We start from the raw sequence: 18,229 nt of genomic DNA, 5'->3' as shown, positions 1-18,229 counted from the left end.
TTTGCATCAATATTTCATCTGGTCGGGTATTACGGAAATAATTGTAATTTCACTTTACTGCTCTTGTCCCTTTTTTTTTTCTTTTTACGCTACAACCTGTATTGAGCAGAAATTGCTGTTCTGAATTGTTATTACATGATATACTATCTCCTGGGTGTCTTATTACATTAAGGATCAGGGATTGTAGAACAATTGGTTTCAAACTCGGCTACTTTAAGTGGAAATAAGAGACTTAATAGATTTGTAAATCCAGGCGGCAGCTGCAGCCCTAACTCCCACCCCCACCTGCTGCAATTCTCTAGAAGATATTGTTCAACGTTTGATGCTCTAGGAGGCACGTAGGGGGTTAAAGCACGGAGCTCATAGTCATCCAATCAAATGTCGCCCCAGGGACGGATTTAGCCAATTGTCGCACAGCGAAGGCGTAGCTTTCGGTGCCATTGGCTGCGTTGGGACAGGCATGGAATGGGGGAAAAAGGATGGGAGAGAGTTTTCACACTGACTTGGTGCTGAACTGGTGCTTGTGAATCCTGCAGGTAACAACACATTTAGGAGCGGAGAGAGAGAGAGAGAGAAAGAGAGAGAAAGAGAGAGAAAAAAAAGGAGAAGGGATTTTAAGAAAAAAGGAGACACGGAAGGGACGGAGGCTGCAAGGGATTGACACCTAAACCTAAAGAAGAGGCTTCCGCACATCGGTGACTGATCATTTCCATGGCAAGACAATGGGAAGCAGACAGACCTTGATCCAGGGTAAAGAAAAAAAGCCAAAGAAAAGCAGGATGTTCTCGGTGACCTTATAGAAGGATGGCATGCTGTGCTCCATACATTGCACAGAATGATTGACATCTCGCCAGACATAGGACATGCCAAGCTATAGACTGTCAATTGCAATCACGCAGCTTATCGCCTTGCGGGGGGTGCAGGGGTGCTGTGCACATCATCCTCTGTCCCCAGGTGACTTTTTGACCTGGAGATCCACCTTGTTGGGATTGATCTGATGTCTAATTTTTTTTTGGATTTAAGCCCAGCGGACTGATTTACAGCTAATCTGCAGTTACCCAACTTTCAGTCTGGAAACTATAAGGACCAGGCATCTTCGTACATACATTGAGCTACTGCTGGATCCCATTTTTTTTTCCTGTGTGCCATCAAGCTGGTGTGGACATTTGATTGGCAGTGCCAAGGTGGTGTGTGGGGGCCCCCCTTTGATATTGCCCTTTGGGTAAGCATTTTCTTCTTTTTTTTTTTTTTCCTCACCATGACAGCTTAGTCTAGGCAAGACATTGAAATGATCTTGCAAAGGGATGGGAGATGTATGAGCATTAATCGCTGGAAGTGAAGTGGACAGCTTCCAGTTGTAGCACAGATGATTGGCTTGTACGAATGTTCCATAAGAAGACACGGTCATGTATAGATTCATTATGTTTTTGCGCCACTGCATGGGTATTATTAATAGCAGACTGAAGTCATCATCCGAAATGTATAGATTATAACCCAGCCCTGTGCTCATTATGATGTTGAGGATCCTTGAGCTGGACCTTGAATGGGTTAAACTTCTTCCCCTGCAATAATGCTGTAGGGCACCACTCCATTGACCTGTTCCTTGCTAAAGAGACCCACAAGGCATTGCTCCATTAATCACTTTATCGCTGGGTTTTATGTTCTCAGTGCACTGCAGAAAAATCTAATAACCCTCCTGAATAGAGGTTGTGGTACCCCCATAACTGTTGAGGGGCCGGCAGTGCAGAGTCTGCCCGGTATAGCTGAAGATCTATCTCCGAGCTCAGTTTGCAGGCCATAGGCATCAATGCTACTTCAATTTTAGATCCAGGCAATTCCAGAGATGGCAGTAACAGCACAAGTAACAGAATGGAATTTTCAATAAGTTGGCGATGCCGTAAAGAGGTTCCGCAGCAGCCATAAAAAAGTCATTGTCGATAATGGTCAGCATTGTGAATGTTTCATAACCCTTCCCCAGTCATCCATTACTCATGATATATGGAAGTGAGGAAACTCCAACTCTTAAGTTGAGGCAGTAAGTGAATAATTGCTGCCGCTAATATGGCTCCAAGAAAGTTTTTTTTTGCTTTCCTTCCAAGGGACCCAGTCTTTGAATCGGTCATGAAATATGTTTAATGCTTTTCATTTTCGGGAAAAGGGGAACATAATGTCTGGCAAAAATTACGGATATCGAGTCTTCATTTTGTGCATTATTTTTCTAAACCAAAACCTAAAATTCCTTCCTTGGCTCAATGTCCCTTAGGGCATTTATGGACCATTTTGTGAAAAAAAAAGGAAACAAGTAGGAAATAATTGAATGAACATAGGGATGAGTTAATGGTAGCTATGAATGGCACACTGTATGGAACCACAGCTGCGCTGTCACGCTCCTTTAGGCAAATTAGAGTTCCCCTCATGCCCTCTGGCCTCATAGCAGGTTGTTTATGGAAAATTATAATAGCACCAGGGCCCACTTAAATGCCGCAGTTAAGTCCTGCCGTGCAGCTGAGCGATCCTGCTGTAGGACGCAAAATATTGTTATAAATATTCCGGCTCATAATTATATTTCCTTTTTCTTTAAATCACTGGAAATTTCCATCGGTGCGGAGAGCAGCTGCAGTATCAGCCGGCCGCTCCGGGTACATTATGGGCAGCGGTTTTTGGAGTATTTTTTTGATGGCACATTTTGCATGAGAACGATCTGTGTGAGCTGTGGATGCTGACTCTGGAGGTGCAGTGTAGGCACAACCGGCGCCGCTCGCTTCCTTTTTTTTTCCTCCCTTTAGCTTTTATTGATTGCATTAAAACAATGATGTATCTGCCAGGCAAAAGCTTCATTTATCCCAAAGAAAAAAAGCAAAGAGCTTGACTGCGAGATGCGGAGAAGTCACAGCTCTTCCTAGCAGTAGTTATTATACATGGCGTGTCATCTTTTTGACTCGGAGACATGATTGATACTGGCCCGTATGCTTTCACTAACCCTCACATTTCCAGTAAAGGGCTGAACTCTACGCCTATGACATAATACAGCATATCCATTCTCAGTCTGTCTGCAAGTCTCTGTTCTCTAGTAAACATGCCATGAAAGCAAAGTGACAACCGTGGGTGAGAAATGCAGAACACTCGCAGGAAAGTTATTTTTTTTAATATTTTTTCTCGGGGGCGGTAAAATTTTGAAGATCCAATTTTGATTGACTGTGTTGGCTTCAGTATACCGATAACAGTCATTAAAGTAGCAGGTTTTCTCCCGGCTCCTTGGCACTAATAAAATTTCTTATGCGAAGGCAGGATTCACCTTGTCAATACTAAGCAAGGAAAACAAACAACCAACCGAGTGTGAAGTCTGACGGGGGAAATATTAAAGATGGTATATCTATGACCCAGACGACTTCTCTCTCTCCTTCTACACCTGCCTTGCTCATGTTCTCTCTGTCTCCTGCAGTTCAGTAGCAGACTGCTTGTTTGCCTGCCTGCCTGTCTCGTCTGTCAGTTCTCCCTCTACGGCTTCTCCTGTCCCATAGCTGACATTGCCGGTGCTTCTCTACTTACTCTCCCTGTATGTCTAGTGCGGTGATCGGCTTTCTCCTTCCTTCTATGAATTGGCGTTTATCTCAGAGATGGCAAAATTTGTCAATTGTGTTGTGTGCCAAAAGGAAACGCCTCTGAATGCAAAGCAATCACTCTGTTCTTCATGCCAACCTTGCCACCGTAGGCCTGGATGCAAGCAGCTTGTATCACCGAATAACCTTCTCAGTTGACCCTTATCTTCACTGCTCTCGGCTCCCAATACACACCCATTAGGTTTCATATGTTAAAGAATGTAGGTGTATATTCACTGTGTGTATATATTTATATATACTATGACCACATAGTTAAACACTGGGAGCGGTAGCCCTTTGTGGGTGATAGGGAAAGTGTCCAGTCCCGGTAAAGACCTCTTAGAAGTTCAGAAGCTCCAGTGTCCCTTTCTAATTCTATACTGCTCTGTGTTCTGATTCTCATTGACCTGGACTAATCACAGAACCCGCTTCCACACACCATGGACTAGACACTTTTGTGTGATGGCTATGGTTGCACTATCATAATCTAAATCATAACATAATAGCGACTAAAGTAGTCATCAGACTTTGAGAAGCACTTAAAGGGTATCCCTCATCAAGTTTTTCATACCCCATCTGAGAGCAGCATGATGTACATGATGTAGGGGCAAAGACCCTGATTCCATGGATGTATCACTTCCTGGGCTGCTTGCTGCAGATTTAGTAAAATTACAGTTTTATCTGCTGCAGATCCAGCAGTTCTCTGAATGCTGAGCTCTGTATAAACCCGCCCACGTTACTGATTGGTGGCATTCTGTGTACACTCTACATAAGCACAAAGTTGCCAATCAACGGTGGGGGTCGAATTATACAGAGCTCAAGGAGGACTACATGGTCGCAGGTTTACTAGTCCTCTAGTGATAATCTCCTGCTGAAAAAACAGTGATTTTATTAAAACTAAGCAGCCCAATAAGTGATACATCGCTGGTATCAGGGTCTCTGCTAATATCAGATTAGGGGGCAAAAACCTGATGACAGATTCCCTTTAAGACCACTATAGACAACCCATGATCTTCAATGGGATCGACCAGCTATCTAACGTGTATGGAGACCTTCTAGTTACTCACTGGCAGACAATGTAGAGTGACAGAAGGATCAGGCATATTGAATTTCACCTTTATTCCCCTGAAAGATTGACCTCAGCGGGAGGTGTTTGGCAGCGGTTTACTCCACTCTCAACATTTTAAACATATGAACAAACAGCCAAATCAAGAGTGCATATTTGTGTGGGAGGGTCAGAGGAGATAGAAGTTAGCCGATCAAGCATTCTGCTGACATTTAAGGTGTATGAGCACTTAGAAGCACTGTATGTGACTGCAGACTTGTGAATCCTCACAGTGTGCACAATGTGCGCTGTCAGGACTCTCTGATGGCTGCGCTGTGAGAGGCGGGCGTGTGACCGCAATTATGTGATTTGCATACATGCAGTCACATGCCAACTAGACATGCAAGTGTATCGAGTGAAGCCAGACATATCTAGTGGGAATGTGGCCAGAAATATGCAAATCGCATACCCACATCAAGCACCAGCATCGGAGAATTCTCACAGCGTACAGTGCGCGCACTGTGAGGGTTCCCAAGTCTGCAGTCATACAGAGTCACTGCAAACTTGTACCCCAAGGCTGGACAACCCCATTAAGGGCTGTGAGGAAATTCGGTAAAGTAATATAGAGCAGGAACGTTTCTAAATGTTTTTTCAGGTAAAGATCATAGGAGTAGACATTTTTTCTGAATTATGCACAATACTTCCAATCAGGAGTAGAACAATAAGCCTGATAGGCTGATAACAGGGAATAACTGAATTCACTTACCATCACAGAAAAAGAAATGAGTTATAGTACAGTTATTACTTAAAGGGGCATTCCCATCTGGTAAATTTATGGCATATCCATGGGATATAAATGTATAGCAGATACTGATCTTACCAATCTCAAGAAAGAGGTCCGGTCACACCCTGCTTTCCGTGCATAGGTTCTTGGAAGTTCTATGAATGGGAAATGACAGAGGCGGCTCTCAGGATCCCATTCTCAAGACATTGGTGGGATCAGCATCTTCTTTACATTTATGCTGTATGGCATATTCTGCAGATATGTCATGCATGTATGGGATGGGAACACCTTTTCAGTTGTTTAGGATGTAAGTAGTAAAGTCCTACCTAATCTTCTCATTGATACTTGGACTTGATATTGCTTGAACAAGATTCTGGCTGCAGATTATCTTCATACAAGTTAAAGACACTTGTTATAGTTACACTAGCCATAGACATCATACACATCAGATATTTATCTGTAGATCATTGGCAGATCCAGCACTTATTTTAGTAATATCCGCTTAAATTTATGACCAAAGTGGACATGGGAGTCTCATCAAATTTCATGTGCCCATACGTCTTTCAATAACAGAAAACATCACTCAAACACATTCACTCTCGGAAGTCTGGGAATGTTTGTGTTCTGAACGAAGACAGATGAGTAAGCTGCTGCCAGACACCAGTGGCATTGTTTTACCTCCCATGAGAACAAAGGATCGGACATTGAAACTCAACTTGCCAGATCCTTCTTACCATCTCATCATCTGTTGAGGACTCTCACCATCTGTCAATGACTGTGCTGTAATGTTTATGGGCACCTGAATCTGTCAGTGGTCTGCAGATATATATATCTCATGTGTATGGCTACATATAGCTTCACGGTAAGCCGTAAAAAGGCAAAGCATTCTTATTTATGGCTCTATAAGGCAGCACATGGAAAATATACAGGTTAGATATTAGAAAAAACTTTTTGACGGTGAGGGTAATCAATGAGTGGAACAGGCGGCCACGAGAGGTGGTGAGTTCTCCTTCAATGGAAGTCTTCACACAGAGGCTGGACAGACATCTGTCTGAGATGGTTTAGTGAATCCTGCATTGAGCAGGGGGTTGGACACGATGACCCTGGAGGTCCTTTCCAACTCTAACATTTTATGATTCTAAGATTCTATAACATATTCAGTAGCGTTGTATACAAGCTATAAGTTCTTACATCTACCTGTCACCAATAATTCTCTATTGTAAACACATTAGGGTCAATTTTTTAAGACGCCAAGAAACCTGTTGGCAAGATGAAAGGGAAAAAATGGGCCTCTATGGGTAACCTACTAAATCACAGGAAGAAATAGTTCTACTTTGCAACCTCTCCATCTTATACACAATCAATTTTATAGAAAGACAATTAGTTTAGTGTGCTTATGTGGACTGGAAATGGCTCATTATTGGGCAACCCACTAAAATATTGGGACAACATCCAATCTCCACGCAGATGTCACCCATGGTCAGACATAAATCCAGGGCTACAGTGCTAAAGCACTGAGGAGACACCATGCAAAAATGAGTTTGTCCTATATTTGTCAACTTTTGTAAGTTTTTTAGTTCCAGTTAAAGGTATCTTTTTTCCTTAGGATAGGGAATAACGTACTGTTCGCTGTCTGACATTTGGAATCCCCAACGATCCCGAGAATGGGCGCCTATTTCCTAAGAGGGAGAGTAAGGCCACACATTCAGTATTTGGTGAGTTTTTTACCTCAGTCTTTGAAAGATGTTGAAAACTCAAAGGAAAAGTTCTATATTTTTTACCCACTCCTGGTTTTGGTTTACAAATACTGAGTTAAGGTCTAAGGGGTAACGATTCTCCTTGTGGAGAGTGACATACCGGCCCTGGCATGCGAATGTAAGGAGGCTTATTCACTATGCAATGCTCCTCTGAGAAATGAAACATGCAAATTGCCTCTTCAGAGAGAAAGCGGACTTCAACTCTATTGTGCCACCCATTGGAAGCAGCAATCCTACAAGTCACTATCAAACTTTTAACGAGCCTAGCAATATGACTTAGGATAAAAGCCAAATCAGAATCTCAGTTTGCAGACACGGTGTTCATAGTTTGCACTGATGAGTGACAATAGCCCGAAACACCATGTCTGCAAATTGAGATTCTGATTTGGCTTTTATCTTAAGTCATATTGCAAGGCTCGTTAAAAGTTTGATAGTGACTTGTAGGATTGCTGCTTCCAACAGGTGGCGCTATAGAGTTCTATTCCTGTTCCTCACTGAAGAGGCTATTTGCAAATACTGAGGTAAAAACTCACCAAACATTCAACTTGTGCACATTGCCTAAGACAAGGTTCCCACGATGAGCTTTTGATATTGCAGATTTTCTGCACCATTTCAGCACCCATTAAGTAAAATTGGTTACCTGCATTTCTTTAAAAATATGCAGCGTAAAAAACTCACCAAAAACTCATTGTGGGAACGTAACCTAAGGCCATGTGCACACGTTGAGTATTTGGTGAGTTTTTTACCTCAGTATTTGTAAGCCAAAACGTGTTTATATTATACTTTTTCTCTGATCGTTCCACTCCTGGTTTTGGCTTACAAATGCTGAGGTAAAAAACTTACCAAATTCTCAGCGTGTGCACGTGGCCTGTGACAAGTACAAGCTATTTTTCAGCAGTCCCATCGAAAATGAGTGGAGGGTAGGTCAACCACCCCATGCAAGTCAGGGAATTACACAATCCCATTCTCGGAGTTCAGGAACCCCAGTAGCTAAATCTCCAGCAACCAGCAAGTTATCCCCAAACCAAAGGATGGAGAATAACTTGCGATTTTCTGGAGGATAAGAGATAACTTGCTGTTTTGGGAAAAAAAGCTTTTAACTTTTAAAACTAATAGTCAAAAAGAAAATTAGAAAGAACAGTTCTATGCATGGAATTACAATATGACGATTACTGACGGAGCCTAGGGCTACATACCGCACATGTCGCCTTCCCATCACATGCACATTTATAGTGGTAATCTCACGGGCAGGCAATGACTCTATGGCTCGGGGATTGTGAAAAAGTCTATTTCACATTTCATCAAATTAGATGTTCTCACCCTTTGCTACCATCATTAATATTACACTATCCACAGGCACCTCTGCTGCAGAGTGTTCATATCATGTCCGCCCATTGAAAGCCTGAGGTAGATAGAGATTGAGGTAAATATATGGTCATGTCTTTGAGTAGGGACTTGTGCTCTTATCAGTTTCGGTGCCATTGGGGTCAGCGGTCTATTGCATTGTAAATCACTGCAGGCCCCATCAAGATTAAAAGTATATCCTCCGGCAGTGAGGAATATACAATGTTTGCTTTCGCCCTCTGCCTAACCTTGTGCTTTTATAAAGCGCTAACCTCTGTGCCATACCGTACTGTATCGGCAGATGCTCCATTTATACACGGGAACGTTCTCACAGACTCATAAAACAAAAGTGCCTTCATCATACATTAAACTTACCACCTGGCTCACATTCATGCGAACAGATTACACCATGAAATGCGTGAGCCTGGATGATCAGAAGAAACCTTCATATTGCTCCGTCTCTTCCAATATACGGTTTTCGCTCTATAACAATTTATAGTGGACATTTCATGTTATTTCATGTTTCTCTCTGTGTCAACCCATGAGGGATAGAGTAGACAGATTATGAGAATTCATACACATTCTTCTAACTCATAAATGAATGCTGATGATGTCATTATTTATTAACAATGATGTCATTGCATCAGTCATCATTTCCAAGGGCATTTCTACCATAGAGGTAGCCCAACCAACTGCTATAGGGCCCACAAAAAGAATTGGCCCAACTCATTCTGGCCTCATCACCCTTTGGACCTGGAATCAGTTCCCTCTTCAAAATCAAATTAATGATATCAGACAAGTAATGGGGGAAAACAAACCAATAGTGGGCATATAGTAACTCATATGTGGCTTACGAAGTAGCACAGAAGCCCTTTAGTCAAGAAGGGCCCATTGAAACCCTCAAAGAATACTAATATCACTCCCTGATGCCAATTTGAAAACTAAGGCTTTGTCCATGTAAAATTTTTGTTTTTTATACTCCAGGGTCTATGCAAGCATTCAACGTCAACCATAGGGTACCATGTAAAGTTGAGCAAAACTTTTGTAGGACCCTGATCCAGCAGCCTCATCGGTAATCCATGGCTGCCAGGCTAGAGTCTTGGAAACCTCATCCTACCTGTCAGCATCCTACTCTAATCCAAGTGCCATGTCGTTAGTCCGTGGCAGCCACAACAAAGCCCTGCAAACCTCCTCCTACCTGACGGCATCCTACTCTAATCCCAGTGCCATGTTGGTAGTCAGTGACAGCCACACCAGAGCACTGCAAAGCTCCTCCTACATGTCAGCATCCTACTCTGGTCCAAATGCCAAGTCGGCAGTCCATGGCTTCTACACCAGAACCTTGCAAACGTCATCCTACCTGTTTAAATCCTGCTCTAGTCCAAGTGCCAAGTTGGTAGTCCATAGCTGACACACCATAGACTTGTGAACCTCATCCTATCTGTTGGCATTTTACTCTGGTCCAAGTGCCTCATCAGTGGTTCATGGCTGCTGCTCCAGAGACGTGTGAACCTCCTTCTACCTGTGTAAATCCTGCTCTAGTCCAGATGCCAAGTTGTTAGTCCATAGCTGACACATCATAGCCTTGCGAACCCCCTCCTTCCTGTATAAATCTTACTCTGGTCCAAGTGCTAAGTGGGCAATCCAAAAGCAATCCAAAGGACAGCCGATTATCCAGCACTTCGTTATAAAAAAGGCATTTTTTTGAATCTACTAAAAACATGTGATGGCAAGATCAAAGACAAAAAAAACATCCTGCAACAGAACTGTTATAGTTGACGCGTTTCGAAGTGATACGCCTTACTCATAACCTCTTGTTGGTTGTCTATAGCTGACACACCAGAGACCTGCAAATCTCCTCCTACCTGTTGAAATCTTACTCTGGACCAAGCAATAGTTCATGGCTGCTAATCCAAAGAACATGCAAACCTCAACCTACCTGTCGCCATCCGTAGTGCCTCTTCTGATTATCATTATATCACCCTGTGCCTTTTAATCAGAAAAGGTGGCAGGGATGCTGATAGGTAGGTGGAGGTTTGCATGGTTCTGATACAGCCACGGACTACCGATATGACACCTGGACCAAAGTCCTGCGAATCTTTTTGCTCAACTCTATATGGAAAAGTGTAGTTTACTATGGTAATCCATACTAGTATTTTGTGGCTTATTGACATATACCAGCCAGACATAGGTCACAGGAACACTTTTTTTTAGCCTTATCGGTCTCACAGGGGCTTACAGACCCATCGTAGCGGCTAAACATATATCACAAATAAAATGTGAACATTGCCTAGTAAAGGTTGTCTGACACTGATTGGCAAATAAAAGATAATGGGAACATCTTCACCTACTACAAAGTTCCCCGCTTATATACCGAGAGGATGAAGGTACATTATGTGATAAATCTCTAAAAAAATGAGGAAAATTGCATTCATAAATTAATTAAATCAGTACTGAAATAATGTTCCCATGGGTTCCCTATTAGCACTTTGGGCAGGTTTTCTGCTCGTTATATTCACTGTTAAAGCCTCATCTATCTGTTGCTTTAACCAAGTTCAAATTTGTTATATTTGATTCTGTGCTTACCAACATTATTTAAGGGTCTTTACAGAATTAGACAAACATGGATGTTTTTTTCTCCTAAAACAGTGCCACATCTATCCACAGGTTGTGTGTGGTATTGCAACTCTGCACTATTCACTTAAATGAAGCGTGGCATGGTCTGGCAAAAAGTCATCCAAATTTTTCCAAACCTGCACGACCATTTTAATGTATGTGAGCCCCAGTTATGTCCATTTGTGGATTGGGATGCTGGACTGTCCTGTGAGACCAATGGCAAGTATGGCCACATAATCTGTCCGAGACGGTTGGCAGGCTCCCATACACATTAGATCGCTGTCCACTCCCACTGTATGCAGGACTTGTCACCAGGTCAAAAGTGGTCTTTTATTGCTCTTATTTGGTACCCACTGCTCCTGCTCTGTTTTTTCCCTTTAATTTGCCATATGGGCCTTTATATTTAATGTTAATTTTCATGGTCTTTACCAACAGGACATTACTCATAGGGTAATGATGCAGAGCATAGAATAATAGAATGTTATAGTTGGAAGGGACCTCCAGGGCCACCCACTTGCTCAGTGAAGGATTAACTAAACCATCTCAGACAGATGTCTGTCCAGCCTCTGAAGACTTCCATTGAAGGAGAACTCACCACCTCTCGTGGCCGCCTGCTCCACTCATTGATCACCCTCACTGTCAGAAAGTTTTTTCTAATAACTAATCTGTATCTTTTCCCTTTCAGTTTCATTCCATTGCTTCTCGTGTTTCCATGTGCAAATGAGAATAAAGCTGACCCCTTTACAATGTGACAGCCCTTCAGATATTTGTAGACAGCTATTAAGTCTCCTCTTTGGCTTCTTTTTTGGAAGCTAAACATTCCCAGATCCTTTAACCGTTCCTCGTAGTAAATTGTTTGCAGTCCACTCACCATCCTGGTAGCTCTTCTCTGAATTTTCTTCAGTTTCTTCATGTCTTTTTGAAAATGTGGTGCCCAGAATTGAACACAGTATTCCAGATGAAGTTTGACCAAGGAGGAGTAGAGGGGGATAATTACTTCATGTGATCTAGACTCTATGCTTCTCTTAATCCATCCCAGAACTGTGTTTGCCTTTTTTTGCTGTAGCATCACACTGTTGACTCATGTGCAGTCTGTGATCTATTAGTATACCCAAGTCTTTTTCACATGTGCTGTTGTTTAGTTTTACTCCTCCCATTCCTTCCATTCTGTAGATGTAATTTTTGTTTTTCTTGCTCATATGTAGTCTCCCTGTTAAAAACCTTTCTATTAGTCGCTGCCCATTGTTCAAGCTTATCTAGATCCTTGTGAATCCTTTCTCTGTCTTCTGTAGTGTTAGCTATCTCTTCTAGCTTCGCATCGTCTGCAAATTTGATTGGTTAAAGGTACCGTCACACTTAGCGATGCTACAGTGATCCTGACAACGATACGACCTGACAGGGATCGTTGCTGTGTCGCTGTGTGGTCGCTGGTGAGATGTCTAACAGTCAGATCTTCCCAACGATGCAGCAACCCGTACGACCTGTATAACGATGCAACGCAAATGCACGCCTATGTGTTTCAGTTCTGAGTCGCCAACGAGGTCGTTGGTAAGGTGTCAAACACACCGATGCATGCTACCCAGCGGAACCTCAACGACCAAAAAATGGTCCAGGCCATTTCGACACGACCAGCGATCTCACAGCAGGGGCCTGGTCACTGCTACGTGTCAAACGTAGCGAGATCGCTGCTGAGGTCGCTGTTGTGTCACAAAACTTGTGACTCAGCAGCGATCTCCATTAGTGTGACGGGGGCTTTACCTTCAGTTCCCTTATCTAGATTATTTATAAAAATGTTGAACAACATTGGGACCAGGACAAAGTCTTGTGGTACCCCACTTGAACCCCTCTTCCAATTGGATGTGCAACCATTTATTACCACTCTCTGATGCGATCACTGAGCCAGTTATGAATCCACCTAACCGTAGCCTTGTCAATCCCATACTTGGCCATTTTTTCAATAAGGATAGTATGAGATACTTTATCAAATGCTTTGCTGAAGTTGAGATATACTAAACCGCATTTCCCTGATCCACCCAGTCAGTGATTCCATCATAGAAGGAAATTAGATTAGTCTGGCAAGCCTTGTTTGCTACAAACCCATGCTGGCTCTGGTTAATTACTGTATTCTTATCCAGGTACTTACATACATGTTGTTTAATAATTTGTTCAAAGAACTTTCCTGGTATTTGTAATTTCCTGGCTCCATCTTCTTTCCTTTTCTGAAGATAGGGACAACATTTACCCTTCTCCAATCTTCTGAGACTTTTCCTGTTCTCCAGGAATTTTCAAAGACTGTGGCTAATGGTTCTTTCAGTATCCTAAGATGTAATTAATCAGGACTAGGAGATCTGTACCAGGAGCAGCCTACAGACACACCCCAGAGAAACCTGACAACAGTGCCCACTTGGTAAATTAGCATGTTGGGTCACTAATGCCGGATTTAAAAAAAATATTCAGTAGAGCAGCAGTAAAGAGCAAAAACTGGCCACTTAGTGACAGGTCTTAATATAGATTGTACAGAATAGTGATGGAGATAAGATAAACTTGAAGTTGGCCATATACTGTCAATAGCTGTCAGTAGCTGTCAGCTGAGAATTATTTGTCCAGACCTGCCAGAACACATGCACACTCAATTTGGCTGAGCATACACCTGTTTTTGAGTCTAAGGTCACAAGATCGTTTTCTCTCCATATGAGAAAAAAAATCCAACTATGCTGATCAGACTCTGATCAGAGTTTGATCACGATTCTCAGAGGCAAATTGTGCATGCTGCGATTTTTTCCTCAAACTACTTAGTCCGAGGAGAAAATCGGGTATGTGCACAGCCCCATAAAATAACATGGGAGCGAGTGCTATACGTGAAAACCATGGATAGCACAAGTCCGATATATACAGTTGTGTGCACGAGCCCTAATAATGAGAGGGGAGTCAGCTGCTTATAGATACTTTGAAGTCTTATTTCCACTAAGATGACCCTGAAGTTTATGCCCGATCCTATTTTCTCCTTACATGATCTGTCATGGGAGGGTTGTGAAGCCCCCATACACATGCACACTAGATTTGACTGAGCATACATACATTTCTAAGGATAGGTTCACAAGGTTACGAGCGTATAAAAAAACAGTCAAAGTTTCATCCAGAAAAGTAGGATGATTTTTTTCTCACTTGTCATCCGTATACAATCCGTTTTCAATCATTAATCATTTACAGGATCACTTGTCATTTACTATGTTACAGAATTGCAATATATACATATAAACAGATGCTAAACTTTGGCTCTGTATGGCATCTGATTATTTTTTTGCACCCATAGACTTGAATGGGTGAGTCTCATCCAATTTACGGTGGAAACTAGTGGCATGCGGCGATTTTTTTTCAAACGCAGATTCGGTCAGCGTAATTTCTCCTTACATGATATGTCGTGGAAAAGTCAGGAAGTCCCCATGCACATGCACACTCAGTTTGGCTCAGGAAATCCTAATAATGAGAGTAGAGTAAGATTCTTTCAGACACTTTGGAAACTTATCTCTAATAAGATGCCCTTGTATTTCATGCCCGATCTTACTTCCTCTCCTCATCATCTGTTGGGGGAGAGTCGGGAGGTCTCTATACACATAAGCTAGTAGGACGGTCATACTGAAATTGGCCGGATTGGATTACCAATGTTTATATGCAGATTAGGCTTAATATCCCTTTGAAAACAACATTGCAAAGAAAGAAAAAAAGCACAAAAGAATAAAATAATCCAGCACTAAAGTATGCAAAACCTGTTTTTTTGAAAAATATCTTGTATTGGTGGGCTCTAATCCGGAGTTTGAATTATTTAAGTAATCTTGTAGAATGTATTTCTTTTGTTGCGCCTAATGCCAGACTATTATTTATTTATAATTATTATTGTGAGCCGCCTTGGTCCATGATAATTATAAGCTGCAGGCCATAATACAGGACCATTACTAATGCATATTACATTCCACGGGGCTCGTGTAACCGGGAGCTAATGCTTTGCTCGTTTCTCACTGAATTTAATTTGGGCCGAGTTAAATAATGTTAATAGAAGCCACATTTTACCACCAGTGTCTTAATGCAACTCTTTTTAATAAAGTACAAAGAAATAATACAATGTAAAAATGAATGCAGGGGACCTGTATAGCGGAGATTGGGGATGCCATTGCCAGACTATGGGTCACTGGTGGACAGAAACATTAGCGGGTCCCTGTGTAAGAACAAAATATGGGCACTTTGCAGTCCAATGGCTCCTCAAAAACCTTCTTTGGAGGTGGAAGAAGCCCCCTTACGTCTTCAGCCCTCATGCAGTTGTACAGGTTGCACCAATGATATAGTCAACCCTGCTATAGATAAACTATTCCACTGACCTTGTGGTACAGACATGCACATTAATGCACTGAAACCAGAAAATAAATAGTTAAAAAAAAATTATATCCTTTGGGGCACTCCTCTGGTGTGAGCTATGAGTCATTCTGAGCCCACCTGCTGCTCCTTCTCTCATCTCAAGACATGCACAAATACACTGAAGGCGAGGCACTGCAGCTGCATCCCCCTCCTCCCTTTCATCTGTTTACTTACTTATTATTTTTGGTTTCTAAGCATCTAAAGATTTAATGAAAGTCTGCAAACAGGGAAATGGGAACCAGAGACTACCAGAAAGTAAGTAAGATGATGAACCTAAAAAGTTTTTACCAAAATTTAGTAACAATGGGCTCAATTTTAAGATAACCTGTAGCCACTCCTGACAGCTGTTCCTCAGTTATTCCTTCAGGATATTTATTAATGAGTTGACAACTGGGTGTTACCAATTCCCATGTCAAAGGGTATGTGTCCGACACTGTCCAATCCGTGCTGTCAGACTGCAGGGACACACCTCCAACTGGTAACATTCGGTTGTTAATTTATTCATACATTTCAAAGAGAAACAACAGAGGAACAGGAAAGACTGAGTTCTAAGAAACTGTTGAATGTTCATAGTTTTAGGTAGTTTTGCCCTTACTGGAAAGGAGATTGTCCTGGCTTTGTGGAATACCACCTCCTGTCTTTCTAAAAATACATAAATTGGACTTCTTCATATAAGTCTGCTCTTAATTACAGATGAGCATACCCGTGGAAGTTCGTATTCTGGTACCTGACCCAAACTTTATAGCAAAGTTCGATTCGGGTACCAGAACTGTAGAGAGATTAGATCCAGCTCCCCGTAAGTAGCATCCTCAAGATGTTCAGAGCACAGAGATGCCGCGTTAAGGCGTAGGAAATCACAAAATGAAAAAAGTCCAACTCAATGAACCGTGACTACTTTGTTCACATTGAGTGCTCAAAAACTATGTCCTCCTTGAGCACTCGATGTGAATAAAGTATTCACAGTTCGTTCAGCTTGACTCTTTTAATTTCGTGTACCAGGACTGTACCCAAACTTGAACCAGAACCCAAACCCCACTGAAAACAATGGGGACACAAACTTTTGATCTTAAAAACGTCTCTATCTCCCCTCCTACACTTCCCTGGAACTCCAAACATTGCAACGGACATCCGAGAGAAGTCCGTGTTTGGCGGTTAGCACCAGACACTAAGTGTCCAGTACAAAGTCCGAACTTTTAAGTTCGGATTCGCTCATCTCTACTCTTAATCCAATTTGCATTCTGATTTTTGTTTTTTACTGTTACATTAGGACACTGTTTTTTAGGGTTAAAAACTAGAACATTTCTACATGAATTAATTGCATACTAACATGTAATTGGTAACAGCCTAGAAAAACAGCCTAGAATCAAGATAAAAAAAATACCAGTTGCAACCAATGTAGCAAATTTAGTTTTGTCCCATAGTTTTTAGTCCTATTAATTACTTCTGTGATCATTTCATTGTGAGGATTGGTGGGGTTCATAGTTTTTCCCTAAACAGTAGAATTCCTGGCTCTACACAGTTGGCCGAAGGGAGCATCACTGTACTTTTTGTTCATTCTTGAGCTGATTGTCCTATTAACAGTGTTAAAAAGTAACGTAAGAAGTTATTTTAATTTTATAAATCAATAGTAAACATGAAAATAAGAAACTTTGTAGTATATCTTATCAGAAAAATCAGCTTCTTTCTCCTGCTGAATTGATATTTCACTCTTGGTTTATGGGTAAAATTCGTATTCGGTGGAGACAGATTATTTACATTACAGAGATAGAAGATGATAGTTGGTGTCTATAAGATTCTATGGAGAGGGGAGGAGCTAGAGGCAGACCCAGACATTCTGAGGCAAATTCTCCTGAAATGACAGTTACACTTCTCCATATAATATTATGAGCACCAACTGTCATCTCCTAGCTCAGTAATGGGAAAGTCTGTAGTCACTGAAGACAGATTTTACCCATGAATTGAGAATTTTGAGAATTAAAGATCAGTCAAGGAGGAGAAAGAAGCAGATTTCTCTAATAAGATATATTACAAAGTTTCTTACTTTCATGTGTACTATTCATTTATGAGAAACAAATTAAGACAACGGTTATGCTTTAACTTTTATCATTTAAATTAATCTTCATCAGGATACTATAGTCTGGATATATTTTTGTTGTTGGAATGATCGTTCTAAATCATTACTATGTGCAGCGATCCAACTGTAAATGATTCTTCTCTCTTTGTCATGGAACGCATCCTTTAGAAGGAGATAAAAATCGTCGTTGGTCAGTAGAACATCCTCTGCTGTAAACTAACAAGAATGGAGACTGGTTGGAAAAAGTGATGCTATGTACCACTGATCATTTGATCGGAGCCTTATCGTGAAAATGGCAGTATGTGATGGTTTAGTAAATAAAGATAATTTGGCTTGTTGACCAACACTTGTTATGGGCAGTTTATCTGCTCTTGTAGAAGAACCTTCACATTGCAGAAGAAACTTTTGCATTATTCCATTAGCTTAGACGAAAAAGATGCAGGAGAATCCAGAGCTCAGAATCTCAAAAAAAATGCAACCTCAGAAGTAGTATGGAAATCATTGGATCCTTTGTTCTACATGTTTAGTACAGAACCAAGAACGTCCTCTTATACAACTGTTGGAAAAGGTGGAATTCTCTCTTATGGCAGGGAATAGACG

The 18,229-nt window shown here is 41.5% G+C and overlaps 1 protein-coding gene across 1 annotated transcript in view; it reads left to right on the top strand.

The window, feature by feature from the left end:
- The first annotated feature begins 424 nt into the window (after positions 1-424).
- The window catches only part of BRINP2 (BMP/retinoic acid inducible neural specific 2), a 418,902-nt gene continuing 401,097 nt past the window's right edge, over positions 425-18,229 (top strand). Inside the window, exon 1 of the mRNA XM_073643360.1 lies at positions 425-1,222. The gene's annotated coding sequence lies outside the window, so the exon portion shown is untranslated. The remainder of the gene's footprint in view (positions 1,223-18,229) is intronic.

This window comes from Phyllobates terribilis, unplaced genomic scaffold (genome assembly GCF_046119375.1).
Source record: "Phyllobates terribilis strain yellow unplaced genomic scaffold, ASM4611937v1 Scaffold_8__6_contigs__length_399053987, whole genome shotgun sequence".
In the NCBI taxonomy this organism is placed as follows: Eukaryota; Metazoa; Chordata; class Amphibia; order Anura; family Dendrobatidae; genus Phyllobates; species Phyllobates terribilis.
This window is presented reverse-complemented; position numbering and strand designations above follow the sequence as displayed.